Raw genomic sequence first — 22,441 nt, forward strand, 5'->3', positions numbered from 1 at the left:
GATATTCATGTGTTTCTGCCGAATGGCTCTGCAATTAGATGGGTACTTATGGAGATAATTGAACAGATCTTGCAGCTACCTGAGCATTTAACAGAGTTGCCTGATTAAAAAGGTTTTTCCTTCCTTAAAAATAGTACACAGGCACAATGTGGAATGTTGAGAATAATGCAGTTCCAGAAAATGAGCAAAGTCAACGACGTGTGGAGAATCGCAAGTGGTGGGGACTCATATATTGGTGCATAATATATGCGTGTTCAGCATGTATTATTGTTTTTTCTGATTTTGCTAGTCCACACTGTCTACTTCATTGGTCCCAAAAAGGTAGGAGTACATTTCATCCTTCCCACTCCAGTGACTTGTGCAGAATTAACTGTTGCAAAGAGACCAAGGCCATATGTGATTATCCCTATGCCATTGGCACATGTAAGGTCACCAATTTCTCTGAGTAGTGCTCCTATGATTCCCCCTGTAGGAAGGTCCATGCTTTATATACTCCATGATTATTATGCGCAAACTCACCTTGCAAGAGGGAGACACAAGAGAAGCACAGGGAAAGATGATTATGAGTTAAATAATTATCTAGACAGTACAGCCCATTTGTTGAATAACATGTGGTATCAGCACATAAAAGAGGTGGGGAAAAGTACCTTTGAAGAGAGTTGCTATGTTTGTGCTCTCCTACCTTATGCAATGGGAAAGTCCAAGATATTTGTAGCTATAGAATTAGAAGTCCAGACAGCTCATTGCCTGACTCACCTTGCACTCTGCCATACAAGAGGTCAGTTCCAGGGTCAAACAGCATCCTTTGTATGGGTGATTGAATGGACAGCTCCAGAAGAAGATGATTATGTTCAAGATATAATGACAAGAGCAAGAGCTCACACCAGAGATCATGTGATAAGATACGAACAGTCTGGCGTGAAGGGAGCAAGAATCAGATGGGAAATAAATATAAAGCTTAATTACCAAGGAAACAATGATGAAGAAATACTAAGATAATATGATATGATGATATGATATGATAGTTTATTTATATAGCGCCTACACACAATGTGTTTCAAAGTGCTTTGCGGCAATAGAGGGAACAAGGGAAAATACAATGACATTCTTACATGCCATGAACAACAAGAATGTGAAATTAACTATTGTACTCGGCCTGGTGACATTTCAGATAGTGCAAGAGCTAAAACACAGATAGAAAGGAAATGGGAAACAGGTATGCAACTACCGTACTAGGCCTGATGACATTTCTGGTAGAGCCGGAGATTAACAAGAGGTGAGGGTGGGGGGAGGAGAAAGGAGGGAGAGGAACCAAACAAGCAACTATCATACTAGGCCTGATAACATTTCAGATAGTGCTGGAGGGGGGGACAAGTAAAGGGGAGGGGAGGAGACAAACATTTGTTGCTATCATACTAGGTCCATGGACAATTCTGATAGAGTATGTGCATAGAAAAAAGTAAAGAAGGAGGGGCAGAGAGGAGAAGGGAGAGGAGGAGAAAACTGAGAATAAAACAGTAAGAAAACAAATATATATATATGTAAATATATAAAACGCAGTTGCCAGGATGCAAGGAGTGAGTGTTACGCTCACCTGATCTCCACAGGGGCGCCGAACGGAGCTAGATGATCTGGTGGTGAGTGGTGACTTATACTCCCCTCCGATACGAAAGCAGGCTTGCCTAGAAAGGTAAATCACAGGTTACCCCGCTATATCTCACCTTTGAGTTACGAATAGCGGGCTCTCCGTCCTGCCACTGTTCGCAGGGGTGCGTCGTAGTTCTAGGATCTAGTTACTTCACTGATCCTATTGAAAGTTCCAGACAACTGTGACTCTATGGTAAGTCTTATTCCAAAGATATGGATAGCTAAGAGTTCAAGTTGCAAAGGTTCACTCAGTACCTTTCTTTACAGATTACCTCTTTGTGCATACGATGGAGCGAGGTTCTTGGTAGCTGGCTTCCCAAGGTAAGATTTGCGCCAGTGCTATGCAAAAGTCTTTCAACCCGATACTGTTTTTCTGCACAGCTAACCTGCTGCTTTTGTATTCTGCAGGTGCGGAATCTCCTGAAACAAGGCTGCGTGATGAAGAATTGTGAGCCCGTGAGGATTGCTGCCTACAGGTGAGAGCTGCCTCGTGCAGGATTATAAGTCAGAATGAGGCCTTCCCACTGTTCTGCTAACCTGATGTCTTCTTTCTGTTATACAGATGCGGCAGTCCCGGAGCGGCGATCGGAAGATGAAGCGGAGATCGAGTGATGACGTTCTGATGATTTGCTGGTAAGTATTAGTGTGGCGCTGAACTGCAATGAAGAGCGTGTGGTCTGCAAGGCTAATCTGATGTTCTTTCCTTTTCCGTTCTGAAGAAGCGTGGACTACCGAGTGGCCGCGATGAAGAGACTCATAAGTATCTTGTTCTGCTCTTCTTTCTCACTCTTCTTTGCAGGTAGCTCGAGACCACTGGACGGGCGTGGCTGATGGCTGGCCTGGAGCTGCAGACATGGTGAGCGTTACGCTGCAGGAGTGCAGAATAACGCGAAGCGTGTTCTGTATGAAGGGTGTGGCTTATATAGTCTTCTGAAAGTCGTTCCAGCAACCACACCCAAGCAAATAGTCCCACGGCAAATAATCCCTTCACCCTGCCTCATATTGGTTCGCACATGCCTCTCTGGGTCTGAAACGTGCCATGTTAGTGATGGCAGTATGAGCCTGGCACCAACGGTGCCAGGACCGAGTCCAGGAAGCCCCTGCAAGATTCCTTCAAGGCCCCCATGGGACCCAACGCCTTGGGCAGGGTGGTCTGTATCTGATGTTTGGGGGTATGGACCGTGACAGAGAGGCCAGATGCAAATCTGTTGAACACTACTTTCTCCAGATGGAAGGGAAGAAGGCATAGTCAGAGCAGTGGCAGTAAGAGGACATCACAAACCAGATATAGATCGTGTGGAGAAAAGATGCAAACCTCTCTGGCCGAAGCTTGCAAAGCTGCTGACATGGGTTGAGGATAAAAGAGGCCTGTTGCAGATAGTACCTCTTGCTACTGCAGAGCTATGTTTCAGAAACAATGGTTGGAGAAAATCAGCAGTGCGGTTGAATCTTCGATGTACCAAGAATGAATGATGTAACAGTATTGATAATGGACCACTACTGGGCCTGCGGCTCCAGAGCATACATGAAGTTGCCTAAAGACTGAGGAGGACTGTGTTCTATAGTACTTGTCCCTGTTCCAGCATTGGTGATTCTGAAGAGTGACCTGAACATTGGGGAGTTTTCCAAAAGCAGATGCCCACTTGGGAAAGAGGACAGCAGTTGAATTCTTCAATCGAACCAACAGGGAAAACTACTTCTCAGCTAAATCGATTGAATCTTTCAATGAAATTCCGAATGACCAAAGGTTGTTCAGCCAGACTTCAGCAATATTCACAACAATTTTCATGCCAGGGATCTAGACGATGGTGAATGCCAGATTGTTACAGATAACCAGATGGGAGCTCCTGCAGATGATCGATACTACCATAAAGGGATTAATTTCTATCAAGGAAGAGCTGAGAGCCATAAAACTGATGACTCTTCAGAATAGATATCTCCTGAATATGATTACTGCTATGGATGGAGGTGTTTGTGCCAAAATTGTAGAATCATGTTGCACATTCATACCTTCTCATGATAAAGAGAATGGGACCTTGACAGAGGCCATAACGCTGCTGACCAACTTGCACGTCAAGATGGAAGATGAAGTAGAAGATATTGCAGACGACAGCTGGTTTGCAGCAATCTTCTCATGGGTTCCACAATGGATGGCAAATTTCTTCAATTTCCTTGAAGCCTTGTTGGTGATTATCATGTTCGGATTCTGTGTGATCAGAATAATAATCGCACAGTGCAAGAAGACAGCAAAGAAAGCACAGGAATGAAGTTCATGATCAATGTCGAATCAGGGTTTGGACCCAAAGAGCTGACAGATGAAGAGACCAAAAAGTATATAGAAGCAAGTATTCATGCACCTGAGGGAACAAAGTTCCTGTATCCAAGGAACCACAAGAAGTATGTGGGAAGATGGATCTACTGCAGCCCGAACGGAAAATGCTGAAACACGTGTATGGGGTTGCTGTTGGTACTGTTGTTCAGAGAGGAATTGCCATAGCATTTCGGTGCTGGACTGCCCATGTGGGCGGGACAAAGACTGATATGCAAATGGAATATGCAAATGGATATTTCCCATCTGTGAAAGGTACAGTGAGCAAAAAGCGTGTGCTGCAAACTCTCAACTCATCCTAGAACAGGTTAACATGCCATGTTCTTTCTGGAGAGGAGCGCCTGCTACCTTTTTTGAAGTATTTGTAAGGAACTTGGGGTTGGTCACCCTGAGTTACCTGGGGGCAACCAGACGTGGACTCCCTGCTCACTGTGCCCAGAGAGGCGCAGCTTCACCTCACTGATGAGGCCCAACAAGGCTGAAACACATGTATGGGGTTGCTGTTGGTACTCTTGTTCAGAGAGGAATTGTCATAGCATTTCGGTGCTGGACTGCCCATGTGGACAAAGACTGATATGCAAATGGATATTTCCCATCTGTGAAAGGTACAGTGAGCAAAAAGCGTGTGCTGCAAACTCTCATCCCAGAACAGGTTATCATGCCATGTTCTTTCTGGAGAGCAGCGCCTGCTACCTTTTTTGATGAATGGACAATGTAGTCTCATGACCTGGAGTATTGATGAGCATGTCAAATCAGCCGGATCTCTGAAAGGAGTAATGAGGATATGGACTCCAAAAAATCACTTTTTAGATGAGGATGTCTAGATGTGAAGAATGATGGGAGAGTGGTCGATGAATCAACCAGAGGGGGAAGTGTAGAGGAGGGGCCAAGTGCCTCTACTCCAAGTCCCACCCCCATTTTGCCTTTATGTTGGAAACCGTTAATTGAAAAATGTGCAATGCCAGTGATGGTATCTATACCGCAAAGAGCCCTTGAAACAAGGTTTCCATTGAGAAAACCATATATGATGTATCTGCAGAGAAATGACAGTCTTCTAAAGGAAATTCCGGAAGAAGTGTGAAGATGAGTGAAAGAAAAGACTGGTGACGTCACATGAAGCAGAAATGATGCACCAAGAAGAGATGCCAATGAAGAAGGTGAATTGACCTTATAGAATCTGATGGTGAAGTAAAGAATTGAGCAACATTTCACGAGCAAAATGAAGATTGCCCATGCAGAGAGCACTGAAGAAAAGGCAAAGTCATTTTTATCACTGTACAGATGCAGTAACGCAAGTAGACTTAGTAATCATAAGGCTGGCTATACGTAGTGAACAGACTGCAGGCAGTGCCACCAATATATATATATATATATGTGTGTATAGAATCTGGATGTTCCACAGCGCATTTTAGCAAACTTGGACCCAGTGAACAGTAGGGCTGAAAGTGTGGCCAGTAGAATTAAACAGCTGACGGTGAAGGAAGATTCGAGAAGGCTTTTGTCTGGCCCAGAGTCAAGGGTTGGGGCAGCCCAGAAACTGGTTATCTATTTAGGAGATACAATTAACGTGAGAAGCAAGACAGGCTCCTGTTGAGGTGTAATGGAAAAACACTAGACGTGCCAGGTTTTATTCATTTAATAATAATAAATACAACAAAGGAGCTCAAAACGTGGACTCCTGTCACATGGTCAGATGAAAATAGACTTTGGGCAAGGTACACCAAGACCAGAAGATAAGGCCATGCTCACACTCCCTTTAAACTCGGCCTTGCAAAGAATCACTGAGCCTGATAATAAAAGGACCAATTAAATGGCAGACAGTAGGAGTGATGATGGATGTTGGGCTAATTGGGTGGGGAGGCATGACCAAGCCAACACTCCAGCACCTGGGGTACCATCTTGCATGCTGCTAGGAAGTGGAATATTCCAGAAGGGTACAAGCGTGCCAACCAATTGTAGTGTTCCATGTAGCAAATAAGCCTATAGTTTGAAAGCAATGAAACGTCATGTATTAGTATGACACGGGAAGATGGCTTGCACTAGCAGTGCTTAGCTGTCACCTCTGACCTTAGATACCCAATCACGAGCCCATACCCCATAGAAAGTATACTTAAATGTTACCCTTAAGCCTATCACATCCCCTAGTGGGTTTTCTTATGTTGCCACGTAGTATGATGTCAATGATGACAACTTTTTGTTATAAATATGTGTTTTTTCATATGAATCGTTGAGAGAATTATGGCTGTACGGCATCCGATGATGCCTGTTGTACTTGCTGTTTTCGACAAATGCAATTAAAACAGTTGTGTTTTACCAACTTCCTGAGTCAGTATGATTATTGGTGCGAGAGTAAGATCTGCATCCCCATCCATCCATAGAGTGCTACCTCATATTAAAGGACCTGAGGGTTCACTCTGTTCTGATCTAACCCTAACATTTCCTTCCTTGAAAACTCAATATTGCAAAGGTGCTACTATATAAATGCTATGCTGACCTCAAATGACGTCACCTCCGGATGCTGGAACATGTGTAACATATGAATGAATTACTCGCCTGCTTTATTGTTCACTGTTTTGAATTGAATCCTACCTTGGGAGTAATGATACAGCTAATAACTGCTTTTTAAAGAATGCTTTTAATATATTTGTGTATAAATAAATGCATAATTTATTATATAACTTTAAGTGTGTAAGTGTTTAATTGGATACTTGTATTTGATGATTTCATTGTACAGCTCAACAGCTCACTTTAACCCTCTTAAGATAAGCCTGGCTGCTCAGTCACACTACCAACTTGTGTAATACAGGCGGGTTACCTAATACCAAGAGATAAGTCTTGTGTAGTCCCATCCCAGTTGGACTGCACTAATTCTTACCTAACATCCTCTGAGCTCAACCCCTCCTGTCAAACAGCTGCAAATCACAAATTGCTGATGATTGACAACATGTAAAACAGTCTGCAATGAGCGGGGTTTAGGAGGAGAGGGCAGCGATGGGGAGGAAGTTACATGGTCCTTAAAGTTACCATTGCGAGGGAAGTCACATGTGCCTTAACATTACCATGGGCGCTGACAGGGACGACACATTACCTAAAAGCGTTTGCAGGTTGTCTCCCTCCTCCCATGCCATCTCCCCTATATCTGCTATACCAATGTTAATAGTTTCAGTGGTATAGCTGGCTAGTACCACCTAATGGCCAAACCATACACAGGTGACAGCACACATAAAAAGCACACATGGAGGCCAACAATGTTTGTTATATGCCATTTTTGCTGCTTTATCGGGATGGCAGTTTCATGTGAGTTTTGTATGATAGGGTGTGAATGAGAGAGAAAACGTTTTGCATAGGTTGTAGGTGCATCAATTTATTGAAAGGGCCTTTTCAGAGGAGGTACATTATAGAGTTTATATCCATTCATCCATTCCTTATTCACCTAATTGTCTTTAGTGATACTCTTCTCTGAGTGTTCATGTCCTAAGTGCTGTAATCACTTATGTCAAATGTGCCACCATTGATAGGATAATCATGATTGCAAGTGGTGATATTACGCTTCAAGGGGTGGAACTGCATTCAAATCCTGAGGACACTTGCTTAGCGTTATGTTAATTGAAATAATGTTGTCCAAGTAATTCAGCAGATAAGAACGTTAATTGGCAATTACAAGTGGTTCCTGATCTGCTCAGCGTCATTCCACTTTTATCATTTTGTGTTCCCCAAAAGAAAAGTGGAAAGACGTAACACCTTTTCTGAGGATCACGATAACAGTGGCGGAAGAATTTAGGTTACTTTGTTTAGGACTGGGATGTTAACAACATGCAATTCAGATTTTAGAGGGACTGACTTTTAATGTACCATATACAGAGCTGTCAATAGTTTATGACTGGGAAAATTAAAGCAATACTATAAATCACACTATGCACCAACTCCTCCCTCTTTCCACCAAAAATACTAAGAGAAAAGAAAATGCTATTTTCTGAGATCCTGTTTGGACAGGAAACCAAATAAGGTAGGGGTGGGAAGACGATGCCCCCCTGTGTAAATTATACTTTTCAAATTGCCATGTTCTTTTGTGAATCCTGGAATACATTTATCCTCGAATACCCGGCATGCATTGTATACTGCGCTTCCGTGGAAGTTTTGTTGTCATTTATTGTTATTTAATTTCATGCAGGATAACTTCTCAATGAGTTTTCATGTTTGACTTGGCGGCAAAGGGGCAAGTAAGCCAATTTAGCCTTCTTACCACACATTTCCACAGGTAGTTTTGAAGGCAGCATTTCGTTGGTTCGGAGATATGCAAATTGACGTCTGCCCTGGCAACAGTACAAGGATGAGTAGAGGCTAAAGCGCTTACTCAGCCATCACCCTACTACAAACCAAGAGCCAACACAATCATGAAGGTAAAACAGTTAAGAGATGTATCTCCTTTGCCTTTTGTGGTAACATGGGCCATGGGAAGGCTATATACTCTTAATGTGAATGTGATTCAGTAGCAATCTAAACAGCAAAGTGTAATAGTCCCAAATGAAGGAATGTCCATCAAGGTTCTATAAAAATATACTTTACTTAAACACACTGTATGCAATGAAAGCTAAATAAAAAACAGTACAACAACTCACCCTTGTCGAAGGAACACAGAATATGCAAGTTAGCAAGATGCAGCACACTGGGTAGAGAGACGGGGGAGGAAAGGTAACAAAAATAACAATGGTCAAAAAGGAAATGTTTTTGAGTTGGAAAAGGGATTGATGTAACCTAGCCCATCTCTGCAGTATCTTGGCGGATCAATATGGCTTACCTGGCTTCTCAGTGCTGTTTGGCGATTCGATTTGGTTTGAAAGGCAGAAGTCCTGGCAGTCCACCGGCAAGCAGATGTCGAGTCGAGGCAGGATGGAAGGATGTTACGGTTCAAATTGTTACTCAAGCAATACGTATCGTGGAGGTCACAATGTTTGGTTTGGCAGTCGCGGTTTGACAACGATCGAGCTGGTGACGGAATGCGCAGGAAGGTTGGTTCAATGCGGCTGCTCGAAAGAGGCATTTTGGGATGAACACCAGGGTTGGTTTGACCATTGAATATTTGTTGGCGGGACAAAGACTGATATGCAAATGGATATTTCCCATCTGTGAAAGGTACAGTGAGCAAAAAGCGTGTGCTGCAAACTCTCAACTCAGAGCAGGTTATCATGCCATTTTCTTTCTGGAGAGGAGTGCCTGCTACCTTTTTTGATCATTGAATAGCATGACGATAAAGAGTCGGGTGGTTCAAACAGGGATTCAAGTAATGAAAGGGGAACAATGCTTCTTTTTTCCAAATGTGAGGAATTGCTATCTTTGGCTTTAAAAAAATATATATAAATTAATTAAATGATATAGATAATTCCATCTCTGGAAGGGTAATCTGCTAATCAGATTCCCCTTTCATAAACTCCTTGCCAAAAACATTGTGTACACCTATGCCCTGCTTCATTACTAGTCTGATCTGCAGCGCTTGCTTTTCAGTGGCACAGAGCATGTTCAAAGGGCACAGGTGTCTATCTGACAGCTGCAGTGACAGCCAAGTCTCTTCAGCACAGGGGCTGCTTTTAAGACATGCACCCAGGTACCAAATCCCATAATTATGAGTCAACTGTCCTGGTGGCAGAATAATCTCTAAATATAAGACACATTTGAGTTATGGTATGGTGAATGGTATCCTCATAATTACCCACTCAGAACTAACCAAGCTCTTAAAACTCGAACTGCACTGAACTCGAACTGCACTTTCGGGCCTTTTGCTGTCGCATCATGCTAGCTGAGCACATCCTTGCCTTGGCTTGAACTTTGTTGCAGTGGAATTTGCTGGCTCAACCACTGAAGAGCACTTGGTCCAAGTTTGAACTTGATTGGCACAGAGGTACCGGAGTTAGCAGGTTGAATCTCTTTACCAGGGTTTGTCACCATCCTCGTGCTGAAGAAGAGCTCCACGCAGGAGACGTGCAGCTTAGCAGTGTGCAGGCCTCAGAGTGGAATACCCTGCCACACAAAGGATGCACAGGCACTGGTAATGTCCCTGGCAGGGATCTGACCCAAGCAGGCCCTATATATGATGATCAGGGGAGCCACGGGTTCCTGGGGAGACTCGCTTGGGTTAAAGACAGCGAGCCCTGCTTCACTTGCTTGTGGTGCACCACTGACCTGCAGCTTCCATTGGAAGGGGGAAAGTTGGAGCCAGGCAGGGCCCTGTCGGGCCTGACTATGGGGGTGCAGTGGGGAGTGAGCTGCAGTCAATAGGACCTAAGGCTGAGAGGAGGTGCTGCGGCCGCTGGCTGATGATGCAGTGTTAGAATGCAGATGATCCAGGCATTACCGAGTCCGCTCCGGCAGCGCAGGGGAGCTGCTCCACATTGAACACTGCTCCAAGTTACAAGCCCGGGTGTCTACCGGTCAAGGCCAGGCATGAGGGACACTGCGGCTCGCATCAGAGAGCATGGAAGTGACTATCTGACACAAAAGACCCAGGTAGTGCAGAGACCGAACCCGGCAGCAAAAGGGAACTGATTTCCTTGATCACTGCACCAAGTAAGAATTGCCGGGCGTCTGGGTATTGCTACAGCACATTCTGCGGTCCTGGTACAAAGTTGCACAAGGTATCCATGAGCTGCGAATGTAATGGAAACACTTGTGAGCACTTCAAACAGTCACTGTATACTAAGAAGAGATCGAGGTTTTTTGGAGGAAGACATTTAATGGGCAGGAGATGGGGGAAGTAATCACTTGGTGTTCTGCACGATTTGTTTAATAGAATGAGGCAGTTCCCCCACTTTTTCTTACAGTGACAAATCACTGGATCAAGCCCCCCACCACCAAATGCTTGACAGTGTAAAAAAAAACCTGGCCAATAGACCAATCCTTTCCCACCAAATAATCTTCTATGCCTTTCCCAGGTCCTGTACCAGCAGATTTGCTTTGTGCTTGAGTTGACCCACTGTAGGCACCTTTTCTGTGATCTCCTGCTGCACCAACCTGCGTCTAGTCCTCATAACCTGCCGATTGAATTCAAATGCTGTCTTTTCTTTCCTCCCAGTTGGTTTCAAAGTTAAAACCCAACTAATTTGGGATTGGTCCCTCGGATTGAGGGTCGCCTCCACATCTGGATCAGTCCAAACAAGAGGGAGAATAGGAGCCTCGGAATGGCGTGCTCCTTATTGAGCACAGCCAAGTGGCGCCAGTGGTTGAGGGTTCTTGATGGCGCACACCACTTCGGATAGCCTAGGTGGCCCTGTTACCCCAAGCATCTAATAAGTGGCTCCTCTCCATAAATCAAGCTACCCACCCTTGTTTTGGGTGGCCTGGGATGTCTTGTGCTCTGACTTGTCTGCAACTGTCTTGCTGGTAGGTCACCTGATGGATTTGTCATGCATTGTGCAGTGTCTCCGTGCATTGCAGATTCTCTGTCCCTCTCCCCCTTTACATCTCTCTCTGCTCTCTCCCTCCATGGTTCTCTCCATCTCTCCTACTTACTCTAACTACTACTCTATCACCTATCCTACCTCTCTCTCGAAGTCGAGAAGGAACAAGTTCAAAACAGATTTCCTGGTCTCGCTGACACCTACGTCAATGCTTCTTCCAGGCAGACTGTCACAGACAACCTCTTTGTTGCTCCTTCTCTGGACCTTTGGACTCCCCACATGGTTTCTGTCCTTCCCCTTTGTCTTTGTTGTCCATTAATGGTGGCACCAGATGGGATGTACTCTTGGCATGCTTCTCATCCTCTAGGTGCATCATTAATGTCCATCAAAATGGCACTGTCATGGCCAAGGGCTCTCAGCCCAGCCTCCTCCTTCTTTATAGGTTTCTTCCATCTCTCATCAACTTCCTCCCTTCTCCTGCAATTCCTCCATCTGACACCCCTCTTGCCCTTTCTCCACCACCAATAGGTGTACCACATCCCTGTACCCTTCCTCCGAATACCTTCAAAGGTGTCAACCAGCTTCACCTAGCTACACTCAACTATTGCTCTGCTGTTAAACAGTCCTCTGATATCTGTCTCCTTGTTCAAGACTTTGACCTAGAAATTATCGCTCTCACTGACAAGTCGTTCACTGCCAGCTGTGTTACTGCTTTTGACACTCCTATCTGAGGGGTACAAGATCCTCTCTAAGCCCAGGCCTAACCAGTCTGGAGGCGGAGTGGCCTTGATCTACCATGAATGGGTACATGCTACATTCATTCCCGCTCAGACCTACTCTTCCTTCAAATGCCTCGTCTGCAGGCTTGGTGTCTCTATAACCCTCTTGTTGACTCTAACCATCATTTACAGGACCCCGGGTGCGGTCTCCATATTCCAATCGCAGTAGTTTTACCTCACCTCTTCTCTTCTTGCCTCTCCCTCCGAGCTTCTCCTCCTCAGAGACTTCAATATTCACCTTGACTCTCCTGATTCGGCCACTTGACTCTTCCGCAGCCTCTGTGACTTTCTTTCTCTCACCATTCATCCCTCTAATCCGCCGCACTCAGCCGGACATACCATGGATGCTCTCATCTCAGCAGACATCCCCTTCTCCATCCCCCTCACTACACCTCTCTCCTGGTCTGATCATGCTCTTCTGTCTTCTCACCTGGATCTCTTAGGGCCCGGACTAAGCCTCTGCCTGTGCTGCCTGTCTCCTTCTCCATCATTCGACCAATGAAGCTGTGTCAGCTGCTGCTTTTGCCGCCACTTTCATTCTCTCTTCCACTCCTGCCAAGGAATCCCACACTGAGTCTGCCCTTGCTAATCTTCACCTCTCTATCACCAACACCCTGTACATCCTTGCCCCTGTCATTGTCATGAGGATCTGAATGAAGCCTGACTGAAAGCGCAACACCTGGTAGGACTCTGACCTAGCCTCTCTGAAACAAAAGTGTAGAGTTGCTGAGCGGAAGTGGCGGGCCTCAGGGACATTCTCTGACAGACTGGCCTGCTGCCTGCTCCAAAGGCAATACAGACTCTCCATCCACTCGAAGAAGAGAGACCATATCGAAGCTTGCATCTCTGGCGCCACTAACAATACAGGCAAACTGTTTGAAATCTGCAATGAACTGCCCATTCCTACTGCGGTTTCCACTTCTCCCCTGCCATCCCTGACCCTCTGTACTCCACTGGCCTGTCACTTCTTAAACAAAACATAGGACATTCTGTCCTCACTCTCCACTACTTGCCTCCCTGCCAAGCTCACAGGCCTTCCTTGGCCCCCCTCTCCACTTTCTCGCCCATAGCACCGGATGAGGTCTCTAAACAAGTTCTCTCTAAGAAAGTCTCCTCCAAACAGGTGCTCCCCTGCTCTTCCAAAACTATGAAGGACAACGTTTGCTGCCTTGCGGATTTCTGTGTTAGGGAGCATTCTCCAAAATGGCTAATTTCCGTTACCTAGTGAGTCCCTCAGCAGCTTTGCTGGATTTCTAGGATTTATTTTTTTCACCTGGTAAGAGTGTGAGCCTTTTTTCCCACTCTTATATGTGTTTTGCTGTGTGAGTTTAACATTTTTGTGTTCATAGACTGTGGAGCTTCACCTACTCCATAGGCATCATCTTTTTACTGTGTGTTAAACAGCACCTTCAGTGCAGTGACACAGGGTTGTCTTTTTCAGACTTCCCACTTTACATGTTCTGGGAGACAGTAGTCAGTCCCAGAAAATGGAGTTAAAGTTGCCATTGACATTATTAGTCTTTTAAAATCACAGACCCAGTACAAACTATCTTTCATAGCGTTCTGGAAAGGGTTAATAGTTATCCCTTTTTCTCTGTTTCTTATGGAACATTGTTTCGTTCCCTTTTCATTAGGATTTGGCTCTTGGCAGTGGTAACTACCCTATTTTTCCTACTGCGGTTATTTTAAATAGTCTTGGTATTGTTTTAGGCTATCTTAGTAGCCTCAAACTTAAACCCGCTCGACCATATTTACTTTTATACAGTTCCGGCTGGGTGTATTCGTCATTTCCTTTAGTAAAAGTCTTTCTCGTGTTTTACTTCGCGCACCAAACCAGGTGTGGTTGCTTGGTTCGCCGTTCTTTCATGGGCTCCTGCACAGAAGCCCTCCCTAGGCGCCTGAATGTCTGAGGGGGACAGGATGTGAGGCAGGGGTTTGAGACTCCTGCACAGAGTCTCCTTGGAGACCCATGTCGCACTCTGGTATGATTGGCTGTGGTGACTGTCCCGGCGGCACAGCCACCCTGCTGTGTGATTGACAGCCAGGCTGGGTGAATGGGGAAAACTGCATAAAAAGCAGGTATCTGGGACTGAGAAGGCAGAGTCGACACTAGATCGAGAGAACTGAAGAGAAGCTGACAGAAGAGGACCTCTACCACAACTGAATCTCCCGGAGAAGCCCTGCTGCAAGTCCGAATCTCCAAACTTCGATGACAGGGAAGATCCGCAAGGAATCTTCTTCCCTTGAGCTGGTGGGAACAACCAGTTTGCCAAACGGCAAGCCAGGCCTCCCTCCTCTGGTCGAATTTGCTGTACAGAGCTACAGTGAACCGGATAGCCAGGAGGAAAGACCCTGCTTGGGTTTTAAGGAGCGCACCTTTTATTTGTTGCTTTGCTCTGCTGCTGGTTTCTTCCCTGGGCAGTGCAGGACCCTCCAGTCTTCCTACTTCGTGTCAGTCACAGTCACTTCAGGAACCGTGAGCCTGCAGGACCTGCCAGGAATATCCGCCTCAGCTACAGCCTTCTTCTTCATTTAAGCTACTTTTAGAATCTGGTCGTTCCTTCCGTCCGACCGCAATAAAAGTGTTTGAAATCTTTTGCCAATCCGAGGGCTTGTCCTTCTCTATTCTTTAAAGTAACTTTTCGTCCGACCAACTTCGTTCTGAACTCTTGGCAAAGACTTAACCGCGAACTACTCTGAACTGTGTGATCCTCTGCAAAGACGTTGGTCCATTGACTTTGGCACAGGCCTCTTGATTGATTTGATTTCCTCACTGTAGTTACTCCTTCTACATTGCCCTGCTTACTTACTTGTTGGTGCTGCTCAACTCTTGTCTAACTTTATCTTTCCCTCCCTTTTTAATTACTGGAGTGCCATTTTGCTCACACTTCATTTTGAGCTTAACTTGTCCAGAATCTATTGGGTGTTGTGTAGTGTATTAAGATTGTGATTTTTCAACTGCTTGATAATAATGAAATGGTTAATAACTGATGTGGAAATAAATGTATATTCTTTTACTCAGAAACCTTGAGTCAGTGTTTATTTGAACCATGTGATCGCTGTCCTTTGTGCAACTATTGGTACTGCTCACTTTATTCTTGAGATGCGTCTGGCTGCTCAGCCATCGCTACCACTTTACTGTGTAGTACAGGCTTGTACCAAAGGTGAATTTGTACGGTCACTTGTAGTCTTAATTGTGTGTGGTGTTCCCAAAGGGTACTGCATATGATTCTGCCTAACATTCTGTAATCACTCCTTTTCTACTGGCTCATTCCCACTACCCATCAAGCCCTCCCTTGTGCCTCCTCTCCTCCCTGGCTAACTACCACCCTATCTCCATTACCCACTTCCTGGGCAAATTCCTGGAGAAGCTGGTCATCTCCCAACTGATCCAACACACTAAAACTGTTGGTTGTCTCCTCGACCACCAGTCTAGCTTCAGAGCAGCCAGAGGCACGGAAACTCCTCTACTGAACACCTGTGAAGACTTGCTCTCAAATCCAACTCTCCACTGGTCTTATCCTTCTGGATCTTATCTATGCCTTTGGCACGGTCAATCATGCCACCCTGGCACCCTTGGCATCACAGGCCTGACACTGGACTGGTTGGCCTCATTCCTCTCCGAACGACCTTCCCTGGCTCAACTGGGCCCTTTTCTCTACCCTATCACACTCACCACCTGTGCCGTCCTTCAAGGCTCTATCCTCTCATTGTTGTTCTTCAACATCTACCTTGCCGCTCTGGCCCTCCTGATCTCCTCACTTCCAGTGCTATGCAGATGACATGCAGCTCTCCTTCAAGCTCTACTGCCTCCTCATCCTTCTCTCTCATCACTGATTTTCTGACCGTTATTCAGGCATGCGGTGCTGCCAATGATCTCTGTCTTAATGCCAGTAAGACTGAGATACTTCTCATTGAGTTCCCAGCTCCCACCTTCCCTCCTAGCCTCTCACCGCCCTCTGTGAGGCCCCTCCCCTCACCCATTAGTGAGACAAAAAATCTTGGTGTCATCTTCAACTCCTCACTCTCCTTCTCTCCTCACATTGTTAACCTTGCCAAGAAGGCCCTCTATCAGTTGCACCTCCTCAGAGCCATTCTCCCTTTCCTCACCTTCCCCCAGAAAATCAATGTCTCCAGAGCTCTGGTCCATTCTAGGCTGGACTACTGCAAACGCCTCTTCCTCAATCTTCCTTTATCCACCTTTTGCCACCTTGAACTAATCCAGGATAGGACTGGGAGACGTATTCTTGGCCTCAAGCCCGGGGACCACATCTCTCCAGCCTTAAAATCTCTCCACTGGCTCCCGGTTGTTGCTAGGATCAAGTTCAAGATCCTCTGCATCATCCACAAGGCTTTCTGGGGCCTGGGACTCTGCTACATCCAACTCTCTCTTCCTAAATACCTGCCTGCTAGAGCCCTTCTGTCTTCTATCTCTAACTCTATGCAGATCAGATGCTTCTCTAAGCAGAGAGTGGGGGGTAGATCTCTCTGCTCCGCAGGGGCCATCCTCTGGAATGGTCTCCCTGCCCCTCTCAGGCTTAAGTACAATCTCTTTAAGTTCAGGAAGGTCCTAAAGACCCTCCTTTTCTCTACTTCCTTTCCTCTCCCCTGCTAACACCCCGGTTCACTCTGAGATCTACAGGGCACCAGGCCCGCCGCCCAGTCCACCTCCATCTTCACGCTTAGCATGTGGACCTTTACCCCCTGCAATCCCCAGCACTTACCCTCCTGGCTTCCCCTAGTACTCGCCTAGCCCCAGTGGCCCTCTTCCCCCTCTACTCCCTCCTTTCACTTGCACTTTCTCCTCTTTACCCTGCAGTTCCCATCTAGCCTAGCATTTCGCACTTCGCTGTCCGCCCCCCCACTTCTTATTACTGCGCTTGTTACAAGACCTAGTAGGACCATTATTGCTATCTTTCTCCCTTGCTCCCCCCTTTTTGGTCTTGTGGCACCCTGAAACCCCATTTGTTGTATAGGTGCCTTAGAATATCCAATAAATAAAAATAAAATAAAATCTTCTGCCTTTGAATGTACTGCTCTTCGAACGGCCAGTATCTCAGCTGATGATCATCACCAGTCGAACTGACCCTAGTGCATCCTCAAGCCTGGATCATCGTACACTGAATCTAACTGCTCGACCCGAACATAGGCATTCAGTCGACAGATTCTTCATCATCTACTCAACTGTCAAACCAACCCTGGTGGCCCTCCCAATCTGCAGCTCCTCAAGTGCTTCATCGGGCCGATCCCGCCGATCCCGCCGACCAGTGCATCCAGTCACCAGCCTCCTCAAACTAACCATTGAACCGACTCCAGTGGCCCTCACGATCCGCTCATCCCCAAGCATCACCTTCAAACTGCAATGAGCTCGGTTCGACCCATACTCGACAGCACCCTTCGCCTACGGGACTTTAACTGCCACACTGGAACAGCATCAAACAGCACTGAGGTTTGCCGTAGTTATTACTGGCCCATAACTGACCTGTGGTCAATTTTGGGCCCTAAAGACTGGTTAGCTCATCTGAGCACCACTTTCCCAAGACATATCCTTTTACAAAGCATGCTGTGGTCATCAAAATTGTTTTTTCCGACTGTATTCTCACTCAGAGTGCTGCAATCTCTCTTTTCTGCGTATTCTCTTTTCTTTCCGTAGAGATTAGCTTTTGAACAGTGTTTCTATTTACTTTTCATGCAAATGGACTGTTTAATTAAAGTATATACATTTTTGTAGAACCTTGATTGGACATTCCCTTTATTTTCAGCTGAGATATTTTGCTGTTTGGTCATTACTGAATCACATTCACACACCTCTCAAGAGGTAACCTTAACTCGGCCCACATTACCAGAAAAAGGTAAAGGAGGTATGTCTCTTTACTGTGCCTGTGTTTCCTTTATGATTGGGATCTCTGTTGGTTTGTAGAAGTGAGAGGGATGAGTACGTAGTTTATTCACTATTCACCCCTATTTTCTTGCAGAGCTGAAGTCATTTTGCCACACCAAGTCAATCACAGGCTTCAGCTAGTGCTGTGCATCAGTGGACAGGTTTGAACAGACGGAACTGTGGTTCGAATGTTGGTGAGTGCTGAAGGCAACTCCAGAGTGTCCTTTTGATTTTAATTGGTTTAAACGCGCTGGGATCACAGCTAACGTCAGTTTGATGGCAAATTGCAGGAATCATTGCTGTCTTGGCTCTCAGGAGTCCCATTCTGGGTTATCAGGGGCAAGAGTAGTCCATTTCCCATGATGCTAAACACGGGTGAAGCTGGCCCACACCCACAGGAGTCCATTAGCATGGTGAGGTCCTGGGTACCAGTGTGGCTGGCAGAGAGGAAGGTCTTGCTCGAGCAACAGGTCACCCACAATGTGCCATGTGGTTGGTTAGGGGACAGAGCTTTCCTCTGCCTTTGACTACCTGGCTTCACCTCACAACTGGAGGACTTGGGAAAGTACTGCATCACAACAGAATATTCTTAAAGGCTTGAAGTACAGAAATGGTTAGAAAAAGAATTGGGAGAGCCCATCTATCAAAGGCAAAAGTATGCAGGTATTGATCAAAAACTAGCCTGCTTTAGGGGCCCAATCCCTGATCTTGGAATGAATGCCTTTGCCCTTCCAACATCACGCCCAACGGGTTTTGTCCTAATGGAATTGGAGCAGACAGGAAAGAGAGAGAAAGGCAGAGTGAAACAAGATGGCAAAAACTTTCCCACCTGAACAAAGAGAGGCAATCCTGTAAGGCTACAATCCTGCCAGTGGTCAGGGGGAGCCTTGTCTGGAACAAATTCACATAACCCTTCCACAACTGAACTGGGCTCGCAGGCCACAAACATGTTTGATATTAATTGAATGTGGCTGAGATAACTATGAGAGATGCTGGCCACCATACCCTAACTCAGGTGTGGCTTATATTTACAGTTTGACATGCCACTGGGACAGAATCCCGAGAGGTATGTAGTTTTTGGAACAGAGGTAAATATACACATAGATAAAAAGAAAAATAAGAGCAACTACGGTCAAAATGAAAACTGCCCTTCAGTAACAACGTTGATATTTGGAAGAAAGAATTGATAAAAACACATTTATGTAAAGAAGTCCGAGTGAAACAAAAGAGTGTGTGTGGATGTGGTGGTAAGACCCTTATAAAGGCAGACCGAAGGTGTACATAGAGGAAATGGGTCAACACATTAAGAATCTCAATGCTTTTCAAATGTATGACCCTAAAACAGTGAGATTGAATTAAAACCTGTCAAAACTCAAATGTCTTTCCTCGAAAAGCTGACCCCCAGACAATCACAAAGCCATTGAAGGCCCACCACGGATTGCATTAAAAGCTTTGGAAACCTTCATTCCTTTGAGGCAATTGCCACCCCCAGAATAGGCATTTTTCGAACAGCATGGACAAGGGCATTTTGATTCACTCAGTCAAAATATTACAAACAATCATATAACTATAATAATCTAACTCCTAAATATTGAAGAAATGATTGCACCTTAGGGTTTAGTGCTTTTGCTATTGCAAACGCTTCACCATTACACAAGCAGCCAGGGCTGGTATGTATTTCTTCATGCTTGCAACATGGTGCTGTCAGTTCTAGCGCCCCCTCCACCTGAAAAGTAAAGTGATCCAGAAGCCTTTCTTTGGGTATTGATTTAATGTTTCTTGTTTGTTTCATCACAGGTCAACATGATAGTTGGGTGAATCTGGCCATCACAGTTCACCAAGGTAAAAGGTGAGAACCTGGCAGCATGCAACAATGTCCAGTTAGTGATGTGGAGGCTAGCTATGGGTGCAAAGAAGCCAGCAGAGGCAGACTTGATCAACAGCACCAATTAGCTGCAAGTTAGACGTTTTGAATGTGCAAAGAAGTGGAGACACAAAGAATACTTTCCAGATTCTGGGTCTCCCTGCCGGGGGATCCAAAATATGCATATGCTGATTGATTAGTTAAAGTGTGAATTCTTTGACTGTATCGAGGCTCCAAAGAGACTTTGGGCAAGGTTTTTTCTTCGGTAATCTACACAATTACCGAAACTACAGATTTTTCGATAGATAGAGCCCTCTCTTAATATTCTCTTCCACACCATGCCAGCCCTATTTTTAGTAGGACACATCCAGTAGACCAGTGCTGCACTCTACAAGGGAGTGATCCCCAAGTAGCATCTACTTTTTCATTGAATAAGCAAACATTTTTAAAGGAGTATGTACATTCAAATAAAATAAACTTGAAACCATAATTGTATACCACATTTCTAATTGAGAAGACCAAGTAGAGAGTGACAGGAGCCTTAAAGTCACCCTTGCAGACTGCAGGGAAGAAAGATGAAGTTGATTGAAATTCTAATGCATTGGCTGTATCATTATTAATGGATGAGATGGGGAGAATGGACATCTGTTGAGAGGCCCTATTCTCAACTTGCCTTGGTGAAAGGGAAATTAAATCATCGGTCCTGAATGAGGAAGAAGCGGTTCGGTTTACTTTATTTAAATTTCCTCGGGTTTCTGATGTTTCTGGCTATAACATATCAGTTTGCTGTGAGTCTTTATCAATAGCTACCCTGATATTGTCTGTCTGAGTGAAGACTTTTCAGGCACATGCATTGTTAAATTCAGGTGCTTCTGAAATGGTTATCGACACTCTACAGGCCAAATAATATCATGAAAACTAACGGCATGAGAATACTTTTGGCTAAACTTAATGATTTTGTGATTTGATTTTATAATATTGCCTGCTTTTCCCATAATCTTTGGTATCCTATCGTAAGAATGGAATAACCCTCACCTGCATTGGCGCTCTCACTCGGGGTGTGCAGAAGTTCAAATTGCTTTGACAGACTGTATTTTCTGTTTTAGATCACAAATAGGAAGGGGGGCTGGGATTATATGGAACAGAGGGAGTTTGATTGCACGTTATAGGATGGCTGTCATTTTGAATCTATGTATTAGGAGGTTTCTACATTTCTTTTGTCACATTTCAATCTGTTGTTTCTTTTGCACAGAATAAATGACTGTACTATTGAGCTGGAGTCGTAGTCTGTGATGCTGTCTGGTCATATGTATATATTTTTGGAAATAGAGAAGTTGCCTCTGAGTGAATATACATATTCAATAAAAAAAAACTTTGTTAAGGGGACGTTATGTTTAAGTTGCCCTACCAAAAACCTGTGCACTTCACTAAAAAAACTTTTCAAACTGTGCCATTATGGTTCAAAGTGAAACCGAAAAACCCCTGAAATTCGCCAGTTATGGTTGGCTAAGCGACCATAACTGCCCGCACCAATGTCCTCTGCTAACACTAACACCCAGGACATGAAAGATGGCATCACAAATGTCATTAATAACATCACTGATGACATCACATGTTTAGCCCCTTTATTTTCGTTTCCTGCCACATATATATATATATATATACATACATATATATATATATATATATATATATATATATATATATATATATGTACATTCAGTAAAAAAACTTTAAGGGATGTTACACTTCACAGTGAAAACAAAAAACACTGCACATTCCCCCATTATGGTAAGCTCAGCAACCATAACTCGCAGCATCTACGGGCATTGCTAAGACTAATACCCAGGACATCAAATATGACATCATAAATATCATTGATAGCATCGCTGATGACATCACATGTGAAAATAATGTTGACGAAAACTACCTACGTACAAGGGGTTATTTGTATTATGTTGGTAGCAAGATGTCAGGGGTGATTGTGTAATGTTAAATATGTAATAACTAGTTAACAATTCAAGACTTAATACACACTTGTGCTAGTACAAACATTACATACGAAGACCCAATGAATATAAATCAGAGGCACATACAGGGAAACTCAAGTAGGGAAGAAAGAAACAGCATCATGAGAAAGTTTATCTTCCTGCATACAAATTAATTGTGAGTTTGAGGCCTGCTATTGCCCCATGCATGTGCATCATGAGCTCAGACCAGACCCTAAGGAAAGTATTTTAAGAACACACGACAAGGTTACCGTTTTGATATAGAACACCTTTTCAATTTTTATGTTGTGCTTGTCACTGAATAAAACCACCTGGCATAGATTTTTCAATGCACCAAAATAAGTGAGGCAGACATGTGATGTCAACAGTGATGTCATCAATGATATTTGCGGTGTCATATTTTATGTCCTGGGTGTTAGTCTTAGCAATGCACGTAGATGCTGCGAGTTATTGTTGCTGAGCTTACCATAATGGGGGAATGTGCAGTGTTTTTTGGTTTCACTGTGAAGTGTAACATCCCTTTAACAAAGTTTTTTTACTG

This window comes from Ambystoma mexicanum, chromosome 10 (genome assembly GCF_040938575.1).
Source record: "Ambystoma mexicanum isolate Mex_15411 chromosome 10, UKY_AmexF1_1, whole genome shotgun sequence".
NCBI classification, from domain to species: domain Eukaryota; kingdom Metazoa; phylum Chordata; class Amphibia; order Caudata; family Ambystomatidae; genus Ambystoma; species Ambystoma mexicanum.